General features: G+C 37.4%; 1 protein-coding gene across 6 annotated transcripts in view; it reads right to left on the minus strand.

Annotated features, from left to right (window-relative positions):
• Positions 1-22,239, minus strand: part of LOC109092800 (zinc finger homeobox protein 3-like) — a 334,135-nt gene that overhangs the window by 218,711 nt on the left and 93,185 nt on the right. For 3 of the 6 annotated variants that reach the window (XM_042728655.1, XM_042728650.1, XM_042728653.1), the window contains exon 1: positions 5,601-6,719. The exons of the other annotated variants lie outside the window; for them this stretch is intronic. The gene's annotated coding sequence lies outside the window, so the exon portion shown is untranslated. Of the gene's footprint in view, positions 1-5,600; positions 6,720-22,239 lie in introns of those variants that run through there. 6 annotated transcript variants of the gene reach the window in all.

A 22,239-nucleotide genomic window follows, 5' to 3' on the forward strand; every position in this document is an offset into this window, starting at 1 on the left:
TCTTTGTTTTTCCCCCTTTGTCTTTTTTTTCCGATTACAGGACAGGAAGGCAGTATGAAAACACCAAGGCACCAAACCGACAGCCATTAGTCTCACACATCACGTCCCATGTGCACACACACACGACACGCTGAGAAATCTCATTTTAGTCTTCTCTGACGTACTACCTCCCCATACTGGCCACTAACATCTACCCCCAGCCCAAAAGAGAGAGAGGCAGAAAAAGAAAATGTGTTTTACACAAACAATAACAGCACTATCAGGCAGAGCGCAGCATTCCGAGAGCGTGATTTAATAAAAACAGAGCAGGATTGAATTATCATATTTTAACTGGATGTGTGTTTCAGTTAGAATGTGTGATTCAGGCCTACAAATGATCCAAACGCTTTTCTGAGGTGCAAGACAGCCCTCTCTCTTCCTCTTGGTGCATCTCGAAAATGGAAAAGAGGGGGATGAGGGGAAGACAAAGAAGGTAAACTAATAAGCCCCTCGGATGTCGGTGACACAGAAAATAAACCAAGATGGCTGGAAAGCCAAAGCTCTTGTTTGATCTGGCTCCACGTACAGTACGAGTGTACAACAGAAGCCCAGACACGAGAGCTTGATGAGGATTATCCACATGATTGCGGTAATCAGATGGAATGAGATGCGTGATGACCATCTGTATTTGCCCCAGACGGTGTGATCGCTCCTCAGACCCTCTGAGGGATTTTACACGTTTGACTAATGTGGAACAGAACAGCACGACACGGCGGAGAAACAACAAGGAGACACAACAAATGTCAGGAGAAAACAAGCAAATCAAGCAAACTCCTGTAATTAAATTAATTCCAGAAACACGCCAACTTTTTTATCTGCCTTGGGCGTTCTGTGTCTCTTTGGTAATGATGTCCTAACACAAAGCAAACAGCAGGCGAAACATGCTCCTTTTTTCCCCCACCTATCCAACTCTCACATTCCGGCTCTGAATTAAAGATTTGTTTTTTTTTGTGCACTGGTGTAAATGAAAATCAGGAGTCCACTTTTAGGAGACGTCACAATGGGGTTGGGAGGATTCTAGATTGTTGTGCCTGTGCTGATGCATGTAAACACGCACATCAAAAGCAATCGACCAATCCACGGCTCCCGGATGCTCTGTCAACACGGACTGAGATGTCTAATAGGCAGAGAACAGGTGTCAATCATCTCACGCAGCCAATGGGCTCGTCTCCTGCGGATGCAGCATGCCGGACTCGCACATTTCCTTCTGTGCAGCAACCATACGGTACATACAACAGATACAGATAGATTTAGAAACGCACACACAAATGATGCCTACTTTATAAAATACAGATTTGTAGCATGCTGATTTCATTTTGAAATACTGCCTGTTATCGCAAAATCCTTTGAAAAGCAAGCAGCTCAGATGCAGTGCTGTGCTGCACATCTCCAACCAGAACATCCACATGTCCTCAGGGCAGCACACAACAGACAAGAGAAATGAACACGTTTCACATGCACAGTTCAGACACAACCGTAAAGCTTAAATTCAAACCTATTCTTAATTTCTTTTTAAAAAATAAATACATAAAAACAACTAATGATATCCTCACAAACAACAAAAACAACAAAAATGCAATTAAACAGATTTTTAATATGATATTTAAACAAAAATGTTAATTAAATTTATATATTTATATAAATATATATATTTTAAGAAGAAGAAGAAGAAGAAGAATTTTAAAAGCTACAAAATAATCTAATTTGCATGTTTAGGTTTGCATAAGAGATTATTATAAATCGATTGTTCATATATTTTTTTATTTGAATTGATTTACCTTCAAAGATTGTCCAATTATATTAATTAATGTGTTTATATGCAATTACATTTGCAGGTAACTTCATAGAATCAAGAGGCATATACATTTTGACATAACTATACAAAAATTGGTTATACTTGATGTTAATTAGTTATTCAAATATGGCAAATTATTCAAATTTAATAATTTTATACTATATATTAACACATCAATCAATTTGGGTTGTTAATGTACATTAAATAGCCAAAACTGAGCCAAATTTGTAATTGCTCTATAAGAACATCTATGTTGCCATGTTGGTCACAATCTCTTCACAACAACTACAGGCTGAAATGACACACAGAGAGAGAGTAACTCTCAATGTGATGTTTACAGTAAGCGCATTTTACATTTAACAGGTCAAACTTCAGTTCACAGTTCAATAGGGTCAGCATCTAAAGCTACAGCACATGCGTACAGCATCTCCTGCCTTTCCCAGACGGGATAGAAGCCGGCCACGCTGTCCTCGTCCATATGAATGACTGCCCGTGTTAAGCCCTAAAAGCTGTCATTAATCCTGGATTTGAGGTGCAGAGCCGAATTTTGGTCATGTTATCAGAGCGGAGACCAAAACCGCCATATTCAGTAGCACAGCTGCACCACAGCTAACTGGCTAAATCACTGAGACAGTGATTTAGATACTACTATATCTAATCTAAATATTACAGTTCACATCAAATTTAAATGTAATCCAAAAACATAAAAATAAAAGAGAGCAAGTCTTGAATAAAGCAACATTAACTACAAGTTTAGGCTAATACAACAATGCAAGGATTGTTTCCCAATATTAAAAATGATACTCACACAAATTCTGTACAAATATGCAATGCTTTGTGGTGTAATGAACCTAAAATGATATTTGAATGCACATTCTGAACAGAAATACAGATAGTACAGATGTAGTAAATAAAATGATGAAACACATGATACTCCACACACAATTTTTAAAGCCAGACCTGTGTGTATATATATTTCCAATTAAAATGAGCATTCAGGTTTATTATTACACCACAATATATTGTACAATATAAATAAGTTTACAGTATTGTGATGCAAGTATGAGACCCTAATTCTTTCTCTTTCTCTCTCTCTCACTCTCGCTCTCTTTTCTGACACAAGCAGGCCAAGCTGAGATCACAGCTATTGATACAGCCACCCAGTGTAACAAATATGGAGACCTGGACCACCAAACATACACACATTCACCTAAATCACTCCGTAAGTGCACATGCCAAGAAATGCACATAAATGCCCACATTTACACATCTAATACAATTGGAGACATAAAGCTGGACTCTAAAATAGGCACACATTGATAATGACACATACACACGTTCTTTGATCAAAATCAAAAGCTGAACAGTACACACACACACACACACACACACACACACACACACACACACACACACAAACACACACACACGTAAATATTACAATATATATTTATACAAAGTGCTTGTATATGTGTGTATTAAAATGTGCATGTTCATTTTCATGAATCTGCCTGTAGAGTAAAAGACCTTACAGAAGAAGAATTTATCATCTTAAAACGGCCAGATGAGAATGCACAAATGCACACTCAAATGGATGAAAATTAGAGCTTGCCGGCAACACATCATGCAACACACACAATGCTGTGAAATCCAAATCACGCTCTCCACTCGCTGGTAAAACTGAGCCACTGTTTCAGAGTGTGTTTATGAGTGAGTGAGAGTGTGAGTGTGGTGTGGTGTGTGTGTGTGTGTGTGTGTGTCTGTGTGTGTGTGTGTGTGTGTGTGTGTGTGTGTGTGTGAATGCACTTGTCCTATGAGTATCTCCGTACAGATTTTCAAGTGTAGAAGAGAGCAGATGCAGCACAGCACACCGTGTGGCTTGGAAGCAGAATTATTTCCTTTTTACATCTCACATATGTAGCATATGTTTGCAATTTTACAGTACAGCTGGTGTTAACATCTAATCTAAATAAGATAAAATTTAAAAATATACTTGATACTGCTTCCGCATATTCTCTGATACTTAAAAACATATTAATATAGACAAATCTTTACACATTTCGGACATTTTCTGTAGTGTTTAGCATGAGGTGAATGTGAAGTCATGCCAAGGTGCATGTCGTTGCGGCATGTGTCATTATGTTCAGAGGGTGTTTGTGAGCATTCAGTCCTCCAGCCAGACTGGGTGCTGTTTATTTCTCCATCACAGCTCAAATAGGCTCCCACACTGGAATAAATCACTGTCGCCACGGAAATGTGGCGACAGCCATGATAGATGGCTAAAATGTGTGTGTTGATGTCTTTAGTGCTGCCGACAATTTGGTAAATCTTGCCTTTTTCTGTTTCTCACAGCATTGTGTGTGGGGCGCGAGGCATCTGAACGTTGACACGAACCACGAGAAGGGGCCCGTACTGTGACCACCTCTCAGCACAATGCAACATTGCTAAAGTCAATTTAAACGTCTTCCTATCAAACAGTCCTGTTTATGTATGTACAAGTTACAATTACTATTGTAAATAATGTGATAAACACACCTGTATAAAATAGGGTAATGATAATCATCCAATATTCAAATCAAAAACTTGTTTTCAAAATGTTCATTAGCCTGTAGTTGATGGTAAGGGGAATTCATGTTCAAGGGTTATGTGGTACATTAAAGTCCTTCGTGTAATTTCTTATTTATGAGTTGGCAAGTTGTAATTACAGTACAGCGTCAAGTTCATTCAAGTCACTTTGGTTGGAAGCAAGATGGCGACACACCTTTTCTACATAAAATTCAACAGGATTCTGAACTCTGCATTAAAAAAAAAGAATAATGAATGCATATTGGGTGTGTGTTGCTTTTTTGTTGTTTTATATTAATTTACGAAGGTGCTATAAATTGAATCATTACACATTCTACTGCAATTTTACTATACTTTGGTATTTTGCACATGCAACTTTTATTGTAAATATGAAAAACAGTAATTACACTTACAATTACATTTGAACAAATGTTACATTACTACAGAAGGTGAATCCTTGCGTCCAACATGTTTTCTCACTAACACTCCTCCAACTCTGAAACTCTGAAACTCACTTTGTGCTGATTTTCATGTGTGTTCAACTCGTGAACATACAATTTTTTTGGACATGACTTAAAAGCACCAAAAGTGTTTCTCAATGACTGGGGGGGGGGGGGGGGGGGGGGTTCTGCCCTCACGTGCATTCGGGTCACAAGTGCAGTGACCCCCATGTGTAATATTTCAATGCGAAGTACGTAAGTCTTGCGTACGGCATGACTGTCCGTCACACAGACGCATCACTATGACAAAGCGACTTATTATATTTTTGCTGAAACCCCCCTCCTACACAGCCCCCCCACCAAATCTTTGTATCTGACCGGTGAGCCAGCCCACCCAATGCCTAAATATAGACTCTGACACCCCCGTCACACAGCAATTGAGACACATGAACACCCCCGTTTCCGATTCAGTCAGATCTAAACGTGTGCAAACGGTTTCGCACATGTAGAACCTTACGACATGGCACCTGTGAACTCGCAGACACTAGTCAAGGCAGTTGGCCTGCTCCTGAATCCAGAGCCCCCCAACAAGCCAACGCTTGCACCTGGCAGGATCAAACAAGCATGCACTCCCCACAAACTCACTTACAATCAATACTTTCAGCCAACACCAAGCAGCAGTCCCAGCTCCACCACACACACACACACACAGGGAGAGAGAGTGCAACTGCACTCCAAAGAGCAGAAAGCAGTGTACTGACCTTTCTGTCTCTCTTTTTTTTGCCTCCTTCCTTTCTTCCTTGCCCTCCTTGACGTCCAATCCACACTTGTCTTCTGGCTGCTGGAGCTGGGGCTACAGTAGTAGAGGAACGGTAGTGTGTGAGTGAGAGAGAGTGAGTGATCCTGCTCAACCTGACTAGAGCGGGCGCATTAGTGTGATTTCACACCCAGGCTGCAGCCCTGCCTACTGTCCTGATGGGGTTCCTGAATGTGCTGCTTATTTAGAGAGTCAGCGCGCTGTACCTGGGCTTGCAGGCAGGCTGCTTAAAGCAAGAGCCAACATCTAGAGTGCATAATACCCCCACTCTCTCCCTCTCTCCGTGTCTCTCTCTCTCTCTCTCTCTTTCTCCCTCCCGCACACACACATACACAAACACTAGTAGTACGCTCTCCTAGTCGCTGGCTGGCTGGAGAGGTAGATGCCGGCTCAGGCGTTCATGCGACCGTGGTGCGCCAAGACCTCCGTACCTTTGGAGGAGCCGGTAGCCAGTGCGAGAACACACAAAGCGGAGCTCTCTTTTCTTTTTGACTGTTTAGAAGACAATTTCGACAAGGGATTGCACCCAATCTACTAGGATGATCCAGATGGATGAGTTATAATATGCTTTCCAGTCTCTTGCTCTTTTTGTCTGTCTGATTCTAGTTGTTTTAGCCTATTATCGAGCTGCCACATGTTTCTGCTGGGGGAATGCCTCGCGCTTTTGGATTCGGTCCCTCGGCCGCTCGTCTCGGTGGGGGGCGGACGGGTGCGCTAAACTGTGACTCAGGCTGAATGTGTATTAGTAAAATTTATTATTTATTGCCAAGCCGCATTCGGTTTCCCCCCTCCGCACACGCGGATAGATGGAAAAGGGGGGTGGAGAATCAGAGCTGGAGTTGCGGGGGGGTGCGGGGTCAAGGGTGTGAGGGTTTTATTGTGGGTGGAAGGTTTGAGATATAGCCAGTGGTCATGATTTGGTGAGCGAGGCCTAGAGGGAGGTGAAAAGAATATATAAGATATTAATTTAATTTATTTATTTATTCAGCCAGTCCACATGCCTTATCAGGCCGGTGTCTCTTAATGACATCACTGGCAGCTTCTCCAAGCTGTCCAAAATCACCCTGCCTCTCATTTTTCTTCAAAATGACTTCAATTCATTGTGTGTGTGTGTGTGTGTGTGTGTGCGCGCGCCTGTGTGTTACTGCCTATATCTAAAATTGAGACTAATGCTATCCAATGGGTCCACACTTTCATGCAAGATAGCCTGAGATCAAAAAGCTGGAAGTATAAAACAAATAATACAGAAAAAGAAATGATAATTAAATATAAAAAGCCAATAAAATATGCACTCATATGAATAAATGTTATTATCTGAAAATATCACACTTTTTAAGTTCTCCTACAACTTCAATACTGATTTTTGGAAATTTTGGACTTAAGAGCAAAAATTCAATACAGCATTTCCCAATAAATTATATAATGCAATTAATATCAAGCACGTAAAACACCTTTAGATTTGTGCCAAACGACAGAGGTATGTAAGCCAAAGTTTAAGTTGTTTGAAATGAATGTCACTATAATTTTTGTATTATACTTGTATTTTACATTTCCGTTGTGAATACAGTTAGATTTAAAAACATTCTTGTGGTGTGAGGGGAACTAAACTACATTATTTAGTGGCATTTTACATTATTTCTAAATGTAATAGTAATTGTGACAAACATTGATGCGTCTTTATTTTTATTTTTATTTTTTTAATACACAATGCAATTTTAACCTGGTGTGACTTATTTTAAGAAAAATACAGAAAACATTTTCAAACTCTTCCTAATCAAACAAATCTGAATCAGCTCATTAGCTCATTAGAAGAGACTTCAAGACCTGAAAATGGATAGGACAGATAAGAGAGCCCTCCAAAATGTGTACTGCTGGTGTGCTTTAATTAACAAAAAAAAAAAAAAAAAAAAAGTTATTATATTAAGAACTGCTCATAACTATACTTCATATATAAGCAGTTATATTAAAAAAGTGTGGGCAGCTGTTTACTGAGTATGAAATATTGCAAGACCAATCAATGGTCAAAACCTAGGAAACTGTGTATGTAAAATACAGACCCCACATAGTACCAAAATCATTGAAAAGTCAACAAAAAAGTACACTTTTAAATCTACATACAATGTATAGTTTTTCAAGGAAAATTTGCATTAGGTAAAGTTGATTTTTAATTAACTTGTCAGGAACCATCAGTTTAAGCTATTCTTACCAAGTAAGGCCACAGGACTCTGTAGATCTCAGGCCAAAAACAGCAGTCCGAGAAAACACAAAACCACACACTGAACCAATGATTCACATTTCATTCAAGTTTGGACAAAACCACAAGCCCCATACCCAGACATCAGACGTCAGACCAACAACCAGCACACCTCACATAAGTTAAAATATAGTTTATATATAGAAACCCACTTTAGTTCCTGCCTTTCCCCAAACCATCGGAACGGCTCATTCTGGTGAAGTTCAGAAAGCCATTGTGCGCAGGTAAGATGAGGGTGCGGAGGAAATAGTCATGGCCATTTCAGCACAACCATTAAGGCTTAGAACAGGTACTATTACAACTCAATCATTCTAATACCCTCATAATCATCCAAATTTTTATACATCAGTTTTAAAAGCCATGCTTAAAAAAAGAACTCATTTCCCTTACAGAGACAATTTAAGAGAGAGAAAGAAAGAAAGAAAGAAAGAAAGAAAGAAAGAAAGAAAGAAAGAAAGAAAGAAAAAGAAAGAAACTTTTTTCAAAGAATGACAAGGTGCAGGAAAGAGGGAAAAAGACAGAATGAGGAGGAGGAGGTGGAGGATATTCGTGAATTGCTCAGTAGTCCTGTCATCTTCAGCATTTTACAAGCCCACAGAGATATGGATTGGCTAAAATTAACATGAAGGATAATTAATATTAATAAGGGTGCCCGTGTTGGCAGGGACTTTTAAATGGGTTAAGTACAACTGGCCGAGCTGACGAGGTGGTGGTGGGGGGGAGACCTGTTAACGCTCATTCTTAATTAGCTTTCTCTGTGTCGAGCTCGTCTGGCACACTATAAATGACTAACCAACCCTCTCTCCACACAATTACCTGCTCCAAATCTCAACCAGTCCAAAATCACACTCACACAGACCCGGCAAAACACTTAACATGACTCACTTAACTCCAGCCAGGACCCTCTCTGCCTCCATGTCTCCACCTGTCTCTGCTTCTGTTCTTTCCTGCTGTTTTGGAACTTTCAATTCTCCTGAACAGCATTATGATTATGTATTATTAATATTTCTGAATTATTACTCATTTTCTCCCTAAAAATGGAGTGCCTTAATTCACATTTGAAGTACTCATCAAGACGGTGTGGCGAAATGAATGTGGACGGATACATTATATTTGCAAAAATGCAAAGAGCACATGAAATATATATGGAAATAATAAAATATTAAGTATTAATTTCAAAAAAGATAATTTGCTCAGGCCAAAATTGCCTTTTCATTAATCCCACCTTAGTTTTTTTTTTTTTCACCTCTTTTTAACTACAGACCTAAAACTTCCATTGAGTTATTAAAGATATTATCTTTTTTTTTTATTAAAAAAAAATATTTCTATTGCTTTTACAAAACTGTGAGAATCTGAAAATGGGTTATACTTGAATATAGGGGCTAATGACCTTTAGTCGTTATGACCCTAAATCAAACATAATTACAAATATCTCAAACAACAATTACAATAGTAGACACTCATATTATAAAGGTGGAAATCAATCTGGGATCATGGGATTTATCTAAACAATCGATGTTGTGCTTCTGGAAAACTCAGTTTCCCATGACCATCCTCATCCTCTGCCCATGCTCAGTAGTGGCGGCCATTCATATCATTACGGCCATTTTAAACGGCAGACTGGTGGCCGGTGACAGTGCTTATGTGATGGTGTCAGTTCAGGTCTAAGGCATAGACGATATGTGAAGGGAGACTCACTACGTGACTGTGTGTGTATGAAGGTTGTGATACAGACTGACACAATAGTCCAGCCAAAGAGAACGCACACACACACACACAACACTCTGACTGAGTGAATGACTCATGTGCCTTTCTGTGACCCCATTAGGACAGTAAGGTTATGGGTCACAGAGTGAAGTATTTTCTGACATAGAAACAGGGCGAGAAGACAGATGAGACAGAGATCATAGACAGAGCAGGACTTTCACATTAGTCAAATTCAGAAGTCCATAAAAGGATCGTTCTTTTGAAACGCCAGTTGGTCTCATTGAAAAATTGGACCTGTAGAAGCTTTCCATGTCAGCAATTCATGACTATTAATTTTATTAATTAATAAAACAATGTTTGGAAATAAAAAGTGAAATGTGTCAGTATAGACATCTATACAAAAATAAAATGTCTTCCCATTAAGGGGAAAGAAGAAGAAGAAGAAGATATTTAAATACAATTAGATCTTCTAGACAGAAATTAGATTAAATGGAAAGCAAATACATTTTAACTCTTATGCTTCTAAGACTTTTATTCTGTAAATAAATAAATAAATGAATAATGAATAAATGAATAAATGAATAAATAAATAAATAAATAAATAAATAAATAAATAAAAATAGTCTCTCAGCTGCTTTTATCTTAAATTCAAACTGTTAAACTATTAAGAAGCTTGAATAAAATACAATGTAAATATTAGATGAAAAAAAAATCTAAATTACTAAAACTTACATTGAAGATAAGTTATTAAAATTATTAAAACAAATACAGAAATAAAAATTAAGCTAAAACTATTTTATACAAAATTGAATAAAATACAATAAATGCACAAACAAAAATTACTAAAACATCAAATTAAAATTTAAAATATAACGATGCAGCAATTACATGCCAGTGATTTCCACATGAACTCAAATTATCTGTGCTATGTTTTTGATATAAATTTTTATAGCTGTCTGTATCAGATGTCTATGTATCAGAGGTTTCTCTTAAAATATCTAAGGAGAAATTAAATTAGATAATAAAGCTATAAACGCTATAAACTGAGAAGCCAATGCTTCCTGAGCTATGAAAGACCAACCTCTGAACCAGTTAATAAAACAAAATGAATAAACAAATGAATGAAATGAAAGAACCAGTTTGCAGAGTCCAGCCATCAGTCTGTCAAAGAGACCCCAATTGCTTTCTGAAGAGCTTTCCATTGTCTGGTGTGATGAACTTGAGGTTCAAGCTTTCCAGCCCAGGGGTGTGTCTGTCTAATCCTGACCCCCTGCAGCCCCTCGTTCCCCCGCCTTGCACACACACACATACGCACACGCTCCAGCTGACGCCTGCCCTGATGACCAGCACTTCACTGAATAAAACACCCCGTAATGAGACAGGCCACAAAATGGCTCCTCCACCAGCACATATAGCTGGTGCTGGATGAGCGAGAAAGGAGAGAGAGAGACAGAGGGGGACAGAGTGGAGAACAAAAGACTGAAAAACAGCAAAAAGGTCACATCTCAGCTTTCAATACTTCCTCTTTTCAATCATTTCCTCTCTTCCATCCATTTTTTCCTGAGCGTTCAACTTTTTTTTCCTCCGCAGTCATTTTATTCTTCCCTCTCTCCACTCTGCACGAAAATACTTATTATTGAGGAGACAAAGGAAGGGAACGTAGGGAAGAGACAGGTGGCTGTGTCTGAGGGATGAGAGAATCACAGGAGTGAAATCCAGTCTTCCCTCTTCATTGAGCATAAGGTGAAAAAAAATGGCTGCGTTCGGTTTTCCTCTACATTTGAGATGGCGACACACGGAAGACAGAACAATCTCTGTTGCATCTCAATGCATTTTTTTTTTCTCCTGGAAGACCTCAAATCCCTTAAGAGAAGCAGTGTCCACTCCTTCCCATCCATCCAGTCACACTTATGTCATTTTCTCACTTTGTTTCAGGCCCTATTATGCACAGAATGCTCCAAATGCATCTCAACTGCATTTTATTTCTATTTTCATAATAGCAAACATCAGCTTAAAGAATATAAATGTACCGGATTGGGTCTCGGTCAGACTCCAGAGACACGCGGTCCTGGATAAATTTGAAAATCATTCCATCTGGAAGATGAACGGTGCGTTTCGGCCTTCATTGGGTCTGGTTTCGGACGAACGCGCAGTGCGGGACCTCCAGCATCCCCACCGGGGAGGACATGGTGGACGGCGTTTTGCTTGGTTAAAAACACGCAAATGAAGCAGAGTGCACTGACCTCTACGCTCTTTTACATGCACATTCATGCCGCAGCTGTCTAAAGACTCAAATTTAAACAAACAAGCAACAAAAATATTCTTAATGCCTTGTAATGCATTGCATGATCACATGAAACCACATTGTAAAACACATGCAATCTGCAAATTTTATAATGCTTTTTAATTTTGTTTGCAATTATTTATGAAAACATTATGCATTATTACGCAAATGCTTCAAGTAAAGCGTTACAACAATTTTTTTCCCAAACATAAAAATTGTTTAGTCAATATGCATGCAACAACAGCATACCTGACAGATTCAGAGTCATCAACCCTAAGCGGGATGCTAGATGCTATTATCCATGTGATAAGTGTTGTGCACAATTTAGAGCATTTAAGTCATTAGCTGCTGTTTTCCACAGCAATTCACACACTTCAGGCTTTTCTGTCTGGGTCACGGGTTCAAGAGTTCATTATGACATGCATGATCACCCGCGCGCACACACACACACATACACACGCAAACAGCATCACTCCAATTTCATTTTTAAGCCACACACAATCACATAACACCACAAATAACTTGTTTTTAAACTGGAATGTGAGACAAACACATTTTAAGTTTAATGCAATGACAGGCAATTAAAGCCAGCTTAACCTTGGGCCACCATGCTTAATTAGAGTGATTTGAGTGGTGTGGTCAAACATTCTCGAGAAGAAGAAGTGACACAAATACGTGCCGTTCTTCTCACAGATCAGAATTAAAATATCAGCATCCTATTACACTAAACAGCCCCCTGAGCTCTCTCGCAAACCACAGAAAAAGGACATTAAACTCATGCAATCATACAGCTAATCAATTATGCATGGATTGGGCTATGTTTTCTTTGCGGGTGTGAAGTACAAAATGTTAAGTTTTATTTTTATTTTTTTTTAAACAGTAGCAGTTGAAAATTTAGATACATCTGCTAATTCTTTATTACTATCTTACATATTTTAGAACAGTTATATTATCCAAACTATGAAATAACACAAACAGAATTACGGGAATCATGTGAGGAGGGTAAAAAAAAAAAAAAAAAAAAGTGCAACCAGTGCTATTATATTTTAGCTTTTTCAAAGGCCAATTACGTGAAAATCTGTCTAGATATTATAGTAAAAAATAAATAAATAAAAAAACCTAGTAGTTTAGAAAAACATATTTTTAATGCCAAGACATGTGGTGCAACCAAAATCTACATTTACCAAAATTAATGCAAAGAATATGTTTGAAATGAATGTGTGCTTTGTCTTTACTACCCAATGAAAAACCATATTTAAATTTTGGTTATATAAAACATTTCATACATAGGCGCAATTAACAATTGCCTACAAGAATGAGCACAAATCTAAATTGTTTAAATGGGCTTTAAGATTACTATAGTAATATATGTTACGCTTGCATGGAAATATTAAATGCTGCCTTTTTTTTCTATTACACACTAGATATGTCTTATTAAAGAAACTGAACTGAAAAAGACAGACAGAGAGAGAACAAAAACCCAAAATTACAGCCAAAAAATGTGTGGAACTTCACTAGCGGGATTCTTCACACTTGTCTCTGGTGTTAATCTGTCATTTGCGTTGAGGCACGTTTGGACTTGAGAGGCTGCTGACATATGCTGAGGAGTGTGAGTGTGTGAGAGAGGAGAGTCGGTCATACCGCCCGGAGGACCATTGACCTGAGCAGCCAGGGGTCGGCCGGCGTTACTGCTCAATCCCAGAGGTCTGTGTCACAGCCTGATAATGACCTCTGTCAATAGCTGATGGAAATGGACAGGTATCGGCAGGCCCACTGACCACCATCAATGAGGTGCCAACAAGTGCCAAGTCTGTTAATAACAGGTGACCCATTGGCCTCGTGACACAACTAGACCCTCGACTACAAGTGACTTTGAGCATGTTAGAGTAAAACGCTGGAACTCGCACAAATGAGCTTGGAAATAGGTGTGACAAGGACAAAAAAAAAAATAAAAAAAAATCTTCCTGAAATCCATGTGGTTACACATGCAATAGAAGCCACAGCACACACACTTGCACCGAGCCTTTATGTCTGGTTCTTAGTAACTTAACGGACACTTCCTATAATGCTAAACAATGTCTCTCCTCTAAGATTACATGCAACTTAATCCACCCTCACACACTAATTTGTTATTCTTCTCGTCCTTTTTTCCCTCTTGCTGAGTGTAACTGAGCCCTTGAATATATACAAATTTAATAGAGCAAATAGAATCATTATCAAATTCAAATCAATACAAATCTAGCCCCAGCGCCCTTAAAAGGCAGCAATTTTGAAATACAACACTCTCTACACCCCCCTCTTGCATCGTACATCTGACGATCATGTCTGACATGGACAAGCAGACAGGCACATTACAGCTAATCAAGCTGGCACAAAAAAGCCTTTATTAATGTACAGGAGTAGTACTTTGATCAGTGGCAAAATCCCAAAGCCACTGTGACGATACCGCACTATATAGGGTGCAGACAATTACCCTACAGCAAGTGCACGGCATTACTGTAAGAAAGCAATATGCTGTCTTTTTTTTTTTTTTTTTTTTTGGAAATAGATGAAATGAGAACGAGGTCGATGTTTGGTTAGTCGAAAGTGAGTTCAGTAAAACTCCTGGCTTTTCCCTACTATGTTTTTTTCTACAGTCGCCTAATTTTTGTTGATTTACTGAAAAACATTCTTGGTAAACAATTGTTGACATTTGCAAATATAGACAGACTAGTCGCAGCCTGCAATTTTGTGTACAGTGTGTCATAAAGGTGATTGATGCGTTCAGACACAAAAGACAGCATATTGCTGGAGCACTTTTTGATGTTAACAATCTTTTTATGTGACAAAATGACAACATTTATACACTGGTGAATTACAAGAGGGGAAGCCATTTGCATTATCCTTTGAGTACATTTTGGGGGGGAAATAGTTTCTTATGCTGCTCGGTTGTTTGTTATGAGGTTTTATTTCTGATGATTTTGTTTAATGCAAAAATTTTGTATTTAATGTTTTGCTACTTCTTACTTGTAATAATGCCCCCAACATTATTTTCAAAACAGTTTTCCTTTCATTTTTCATAATCTACTAACATTACAGAGTCCTATATGTAATTATAAAATAAAGGACAGGTTCAAGACTTCTTACGCCTGTCAAATGATAGAAGCACCCTGCTCACAATATGCATTCATAACCTTATTTATTTATTTTTAATTTTTTTTTGTTTTTGTTTTTTTTGCAGATGCTTGTTAAAACCAAATAGGATAAGTAAAAATAGGACAGAGTTCTATTCTAGGTCAGAGAGAGATCATTTATAGCCTACGTGGTCTCTTTTAATTAGATCTAAAATGCATGGAATGAATAATCCTAAATACAGTATAAAAAGTTCGGTGAAAAGGAGGAAAAAACAACAATGATCATGTAACCTTTTTTATCACTCAATTTAGCCAAATAAATCATTTGGAAACACTTTAATATATTAATGTAGGCCTATATATTAAATATTATACTGCATGCATTATGTTTAAAGAAAACATAAGGTTTGTATAATTTTGTTCATTCTAAAACATGTCATTTGCATCAGTGTATTCATGATATTATTATTCTTAAATAATGTGTTGCCTATAACAAAATAGTGACAGCAAACATTTAGCATAATAAAAATCTCATAATAAAAAAAAAGTAAAAAATAAAATAGTAACAATAAAGGCAATTTCACAGGAGAAAATCTCAGTCTTTCACTATCCACATTGAAAACTATTAAAGACCTCTATATTCTGAACTGTGAACCCATATAGAAAACTTTCAAACGTCCAGGTCTTTATAATTCCCTCTCTGCTCTGGATTTCCAGTGAGTCTGGACAGAACATGTGTGCAGTAGCCTTGACCTTCTCTGTGACAATGCTTGGCTGAAAGCTGGGGGTCAAAGGTCAAGTCTAGCCGGGGCAAGGGACCGCACTCACCCATACAAATGCATAGAAGCATCTGCTGTGCACACTTACCATTTCTCTGGCTCACACACACAAACAGATGTCTCTTTTAAATCTACGCAGTCTTCCCAAAGTCAAGTGCATGGTTTGAAACAGATCTAAAATAATATTATCAATATCACAGATAAAATATAGATTTAATCATTTTGAGAAACAGAAAGATATAGCCTCACTAAAATCAAACTTCTCTTACAAAAAAGTGCAAATTCAAGCTTGCATTAATAAAACTAAAGATTACAGATTGTTTCAAAGCTTACGCTCGAGTACAACAGAGAAAACAAATATTTGAGAGATCTTATAAATAATATTTGAGCACATTATAAATTGCATTAGGCTTAACAAAAACATGAGATTGTGTGCTGTGAGCTCAGAGATGAGACGCTGTGACTTGAAACGGAATCACAGTAATAGTGAGAAGGCGAGAATGGTCACAGAAAAGCCTAATATTAACTCATCCTGCCTCTCTCTCTCTCTCTCTCTCTCTCTCTCTCTCTCTCTCTCACTCAGTCAAGATTGAAAGAAGCTTTAGAAACATTAGAAAGAATAGGGTTAAGTTGCAATAAATTTGAAACAATAAACATACACCACATGTATCAGTGGTAAGTTATTTTACAGCCCATCAATGTTTCCAGAAATTGTATGTTTGCAAAAGTGCGTTTGTTATTAAAATAATAGATATCTAAAGATATCAAAGGTATAGATATGTTTTTCTTATGTCAAGACATTAACTGTATACTTCTTGGGTCTTACCTTGGTGATTTAGGAGTTTCTATCCATTAGATTTTAAATGGATTTTGTGATGCATTTTTTTGTATTATCATAATTTGAGTGTCTTAAAAAAAATATAGGTAAGACATGAGGTCATGTTTTTTATTTTATTTTTTTATTTTATTTTTTTTTCATTTTGCATGTTGTTGGTGCTGTAAAAGAAGCAGGTATATGTAAACAAAATATTGTAGAAACAATTTTTACTCAAAAATTAGTAAATTTAGCAATTAAGCGGTTAGTAATATATGGAATTACGCATGAAAATTTTAAAGATTGAAATTGTATTTTCTTATAAAATGTACTTCAACTTTGTAATTTTTTTACAGTGTAGACATTTCTAGTTTCAGTGTTGCTCTCAGTGATCAACTAAGTATTTCAAAACTAAAATTACAGATAAGTCATTTTATCTTCATTCAAGTATCTGTATTTTAATTTTGTGTTTTAAACTTTAAATCGTCTCTTTTCCATCAAAGACAGTGATTTACTTCGGCACTCTACTTTATCTTTACATTTGAAAAAGCCTATACGTAAGTTCAAAATCAAGTCAATAGCAAAATACGATCTGTATCCTTTATACTTTTTATTTTCTTTATTTTTTTTTTTTTTTTTTTTTTTTTTTCTTTCTTTCTTTCTTTCTTTCTTTCTTTCTTTCTTTCTTTCTTTCTTTCTTTCTTTCTTTCTTTCTTTCCTTACTTTTTCTCTCTCCCTCCCCTTCCCCACATGCATTTAACATTTCCCTCTGCCTAATGTGCTGGTGATGTGGGTCCGATGAGGGCCTGCTGGGGGCAGGACTGCATAGGTGTGTGTGCCCATAAATGTCATCAATCTCCCAGCATGCTCCATCCCTGTCATCTGAAAGACATTTAAGCCTGCTCCACGTACCATTAAAGAAGTCCCCTCGACTGCCCAGCCACATTTCACACTGGAAATAATACTTTCCCTGAGTGATGGGCTGACTGTTTAGGAGGAAGTGAAGAAGAGAGTGAATATGTAGAGGGTTTTTTTCTTTCTCTTTTGAACTGCATTCACTATGTAAAACAAGAGAACGTCTTTTTGATGGCATACGTTTATTCAAGCACCAACCTGAACCTGTAATTGTACGCTTAATTTGTTTTTAGAGATATTTATGTTGAGCTTCAAGGGTGACTTGCAATAAAGACATCTCGCAAAATCACAGAATAAGCACTATTAACCACACACACCTCAGATTCCTCAGTCCTTTTACTAAAACCTCTCTGAACCGAAGATGTTTTTCGCAGGGCGCAGCCGAAATCCCGAGAGTGCGATCCAGTCTTGCACAGTTGCTTTACTTTAGAGCATCTAATAGACAGAGTCATTCTCATTCCCCCTCAATTCAAACCTAAAAGACTGAGCTGCCCTTCCAAGCCTTAATTATATACTCCCCAATCACTGTTTAAATGTAACCTTCTCTTCTGTTCCTCCCGGCCAGAGAGAGGGGTACAAATGAAGAACATTGCTCCTGAGCTAAATTCATATATCACCCAGCGGCCAAACTGAAGCTTGGGGTGGGGGGGGGGGCAACGCAATGGATTTATTATGTATATGGGAAGCAGGCATATGGTTTAAAGAGCAGGCTGCTTGGTCAGCAGCGTGCAAACTAGAAATGCAGGGCTCCTTGCATGTAACTGAGCAAGGTCTATTGAGCAAAATTGAATTATTTTACTTTCTCCCCAACCAAAACCATCCTTGCTTTATGGTATTCCCTCTCCTCTCGAGAATGCGGTGCCCTTTCTTGACACAATCATAGAGATATGAAACGAATGCTGACGTCCATGATTTAGAAACTTTACATATTTATTTAAACACTTTTTTAGTAGCATTCATGAGAACTGTTAGCAGTGACTCAAGTAATATTCAGAATTGCTATTAACAAACGCACACTAATAATCATTTCAAATCAGTCTGGTTGCCTTTTTGAAATGTGTTTTTATACTAAAATAATTTGCTTCACACTATTAACAAGCAAACTTACTTTACACAATCTAAAAGAAAAGAATACTAAAATATTTACTTTATCAACAAGCAAACAGTGCTATACAATTTACTTTACACTATTAACAAGCAAACAATACCATATGTACTTTATATTGTCAACAAGAAAACAATACTAAATTAATGCTATCAACAAGAAAGTAACAATATTAATTTACACTATCAACAAGAAAACAATACTATATTTACTTAAGATCAACAAACAATACTAAAATAATCACTTTACATTATCAACGAGAAAGTATTACTATAACATTTACTTTATTAATTAGCAAAGTAAATTTACTTGACATTATCAGTACGCGAACAATAATAAAATATTTACTTTATCAACAAATACAATAATATTTGTATTAACAATTTTATTAACAAATAATAATAAAATATTTACTCTGCACTATCAACAATAAAATTATAATATAATTACTTTACACTATAAGCAAAAAAATAAAGTATTACTATAATATAAAATTTATTTGTCATTTTCTTATTGTTCAGTCTGTTTTGACCAGTTCATTGCGATATGTGAAATGCTCAATAGAGGCAGTTCCTCTCATGTAACCTTTTGCCATTTTTTTGCTGTTTTCCCTTTCACATTCATTTCATGCTTTAGGACCTTCAAGATACTGCAAAGAGCATTAGAGTTTTATATATCATCTGATATCATATTTTTGTGTTTCAATTATGCATAGTTTTACTCAGATTTTTTGGAGGATGCACTACCTTTTTCACCTCCATCGGGAAAACATTCCAATTTCAAATACAGCAGCAAAAAAAAAAAAAAAACAGTGTCAAGAAAAAACAAAATAAATAAATGTTTGCTGAATGAACAGCAGATATTGTAAACTCATGTGGAACATGTAGCACAGACTGTAATCTTTCTCTGGAGCAGTACCCAGACCAGGAAGGTATTTTGTTATAGGACGGCACCGGCATCACATGTTACGTCTCCATTGCATGCTCAAGTCATGTGACTGGATTGCAGGCTCTGCAGACCAGCGGGTGGGAGATGACAGGCCGCCATTTTGTGTGAGTACCTGCCTCATTTGTTTACCTGCAGATAGCATGCGTGGCCCCCTGTCTAATAATTTGTCTGGGGGTCCGGCGGTGTTGTTATTAAGGCAGTAAATTTGGGATATATAGTGGTATGGGAGGCATGATGGACAGATGTAACGGGGTGGTCGGCGGCGAGCGAATGAATCAGGGGTTATCACAAGCGTGGAGAAGCTGTGAAAACACCCCACCCCACATCCAACGCCTTGGTCCAATTCCGACTTCATGTGTCTTGCGGTCCTTCCTATCTCCCCTAAGCTGATACTGTGTTTCAGAGCTCTTACCAGGGCTCCTCTCCTCTTGTCCTCTCGTCTCCCTGCGAGGCCAGACGTGCGAGCCGCATATGGTGTGCTGAAATTGCTGTCTGTGAGAGCATGCCTCTGCCTGTCCAGACTTCATCAGAGGGATTAAAGAAAGAGGGGGAGAAATCAAAATATAATGATGATAGCAGGGCTAGGGTACCGCCTGTCCTCTCTCTCGATAGCCCGCTGCATTGTGTACTGAGGAAATGCTGCTGGGTGAACCGAGCAGGGCTCGACAATAAGGACCGCTCGGTGGCCTGAAGCCAGCTTGAAAGACGTTTGGGACAGTTCATGGAATACAGTATTGCGGCACATGAAAATGTGTCATTTGTATGTGTTCAAGCTTTGCAAATCTAACCTTTCAAGTGATTTTGCATGAGGTATTAGGGGGCATTTACACAACACTGTTTTCAACTGAAAACTTTTGATGTGTTTTGGCCATTCATTTAGACGACAACTGTGTTTTGGAGGTTTGAAAATGGAAATTTTTAAAAGTGGATTTCAAAGTGCAACTTTTTGAAAATGATACCATTTCATCTCCGTGTAAGCTATACTGTAAAAAAAAAAAAAAAAAAAAACTTAAAAAAATGGCAGCTGTTGTTGCTGAAATTTTACCGTAATAAATAAGGTAGCAACATTTTAGGTTTTATGGTTTTAACTTAAATTTACAGTTACCGTAATTTCATTAACTGATACAATGTTAATATACCATCCTATTGAAGTACTGAAATCTGTTTTGTACCTTTGTAATACACTGATAACCACCAAATACAGCTGGTGATAAGATGACACATGATGAACCAAAGCCCATTACAAGCAGCTTTTAAATAATAACATATACAGAACGGTAAATGGTAAATGGATCCCCGAAGGGAACGAGACGCTGCGTCCAAAGACACTATGGGAACGCCCCCAGCGTGACCATGCTCTGAATCACATTACATGTAATTTTACAGTAGTATTCCGTTTTTGGAAAAGAAAAAGACCATATAATTTACAGTGAATAACCGTAAATTGACATCCCCAGAATTCCCTGCGTTACATTTCGAATTTGATGTTTTTTTTGTTGTTGAAATAACTATATTTCTTAGTTCTGTATATAGTAGGATAATTTACCGTTAACCATTTAACAGGTTTTTACTGTAGCATTTTTACAGTCTTTTACTGTTAAATTCACAGACATTTTTTACAGTCTACAAAAAATGCAAATTTGTGATGTCTGGGATGATTTGTGTGTTACGTTCACGTAGTGTTTCTTTACAAAGTGACTGGCCTGCCATGCATAAAAAAAGCATTTTAAATTGTTTTTGCAAATCTGTGTAAATGAGGATCATATGGCAAAGTTGTCTTGTGTACGCGACAAACACAAAGAAAAAACTTTTCAGTTTTTAGCACATCATTGTCATACCTTCAAAGTGAAAGCCTAATACCTGCTGCTGACTAGATTATTAATGTTAATCAAACAAGAAAAAAAGAGAGAAAATCACTCATGACTGAATAACTTTAATAAGGCTTAATCTATATCTATTTATACAGTATAGACTGTGCAGTGTTATTTTATATTTCTTTACTACATATCTGTTGTATTTCTTACCTGAATACTACTGTTAGAGCTACATTACACAAAAAACTGTGTGTTTCATTTGTATCTTTGAATTCAGTTGTGTTATTGCTTGTAATTTGTTCTTGTCTTATTGCTGACTGTTTACTTGCCTTTAATAATGCTCAAAATTTATATTAGTTTGGCTAGTAGTTTTTGCTGTGGTTTCAAAACTGGAACTGAAAATGGTAAAATCCACTCGTATCTAAAATGTTGGTATTCTAACAACCTTATTTATAAGAATACAAGGTTACATGAGTCAAAAACAGCGGAAAATGTAACTGTTATTTATACCGGGCCACTAGAAAAAAATCCTTTGCGCTGAGCCCTGCCTACTGTATTTATTCCAAACAAACTCAAAATCAGTTCAAAGGAGTGAAAGTGCTCTGCATACCCACTCTGGCCAGTAATTGACTAGAAAAGGGGTTCTCAGTTAAGTACAACTCTCTTTCGTATATGACTTACTCAACTTGTTTGACCTCAGATGTTTTATTTAAAAGACAAGCAACAAGCACCGACATTGAGTCAGGTGAGATGGTTTGTTGCATTGTCGGAGACTGAAATGCCAAGTCGGACACAAACCCTTGATGAGGCTAATACACAATCATGTGTGCTTTCATCTTAGCCCCTTGGT

The sequence above is a fragment of the Cyprinus carpio genome, chromosome B7 (genome assembly GCF_018340385.1).
Source record: "Cyprinus carpio isolate SPL01 chromosome B7, ASM1834038v1, whole genome shotgun sequence".
NCBI lineage: Eukaryota > Metazoa > Chordata > Actinopteri > Cypriniformes > Cyprinidae > Cyprinus > Cyprinus carpio.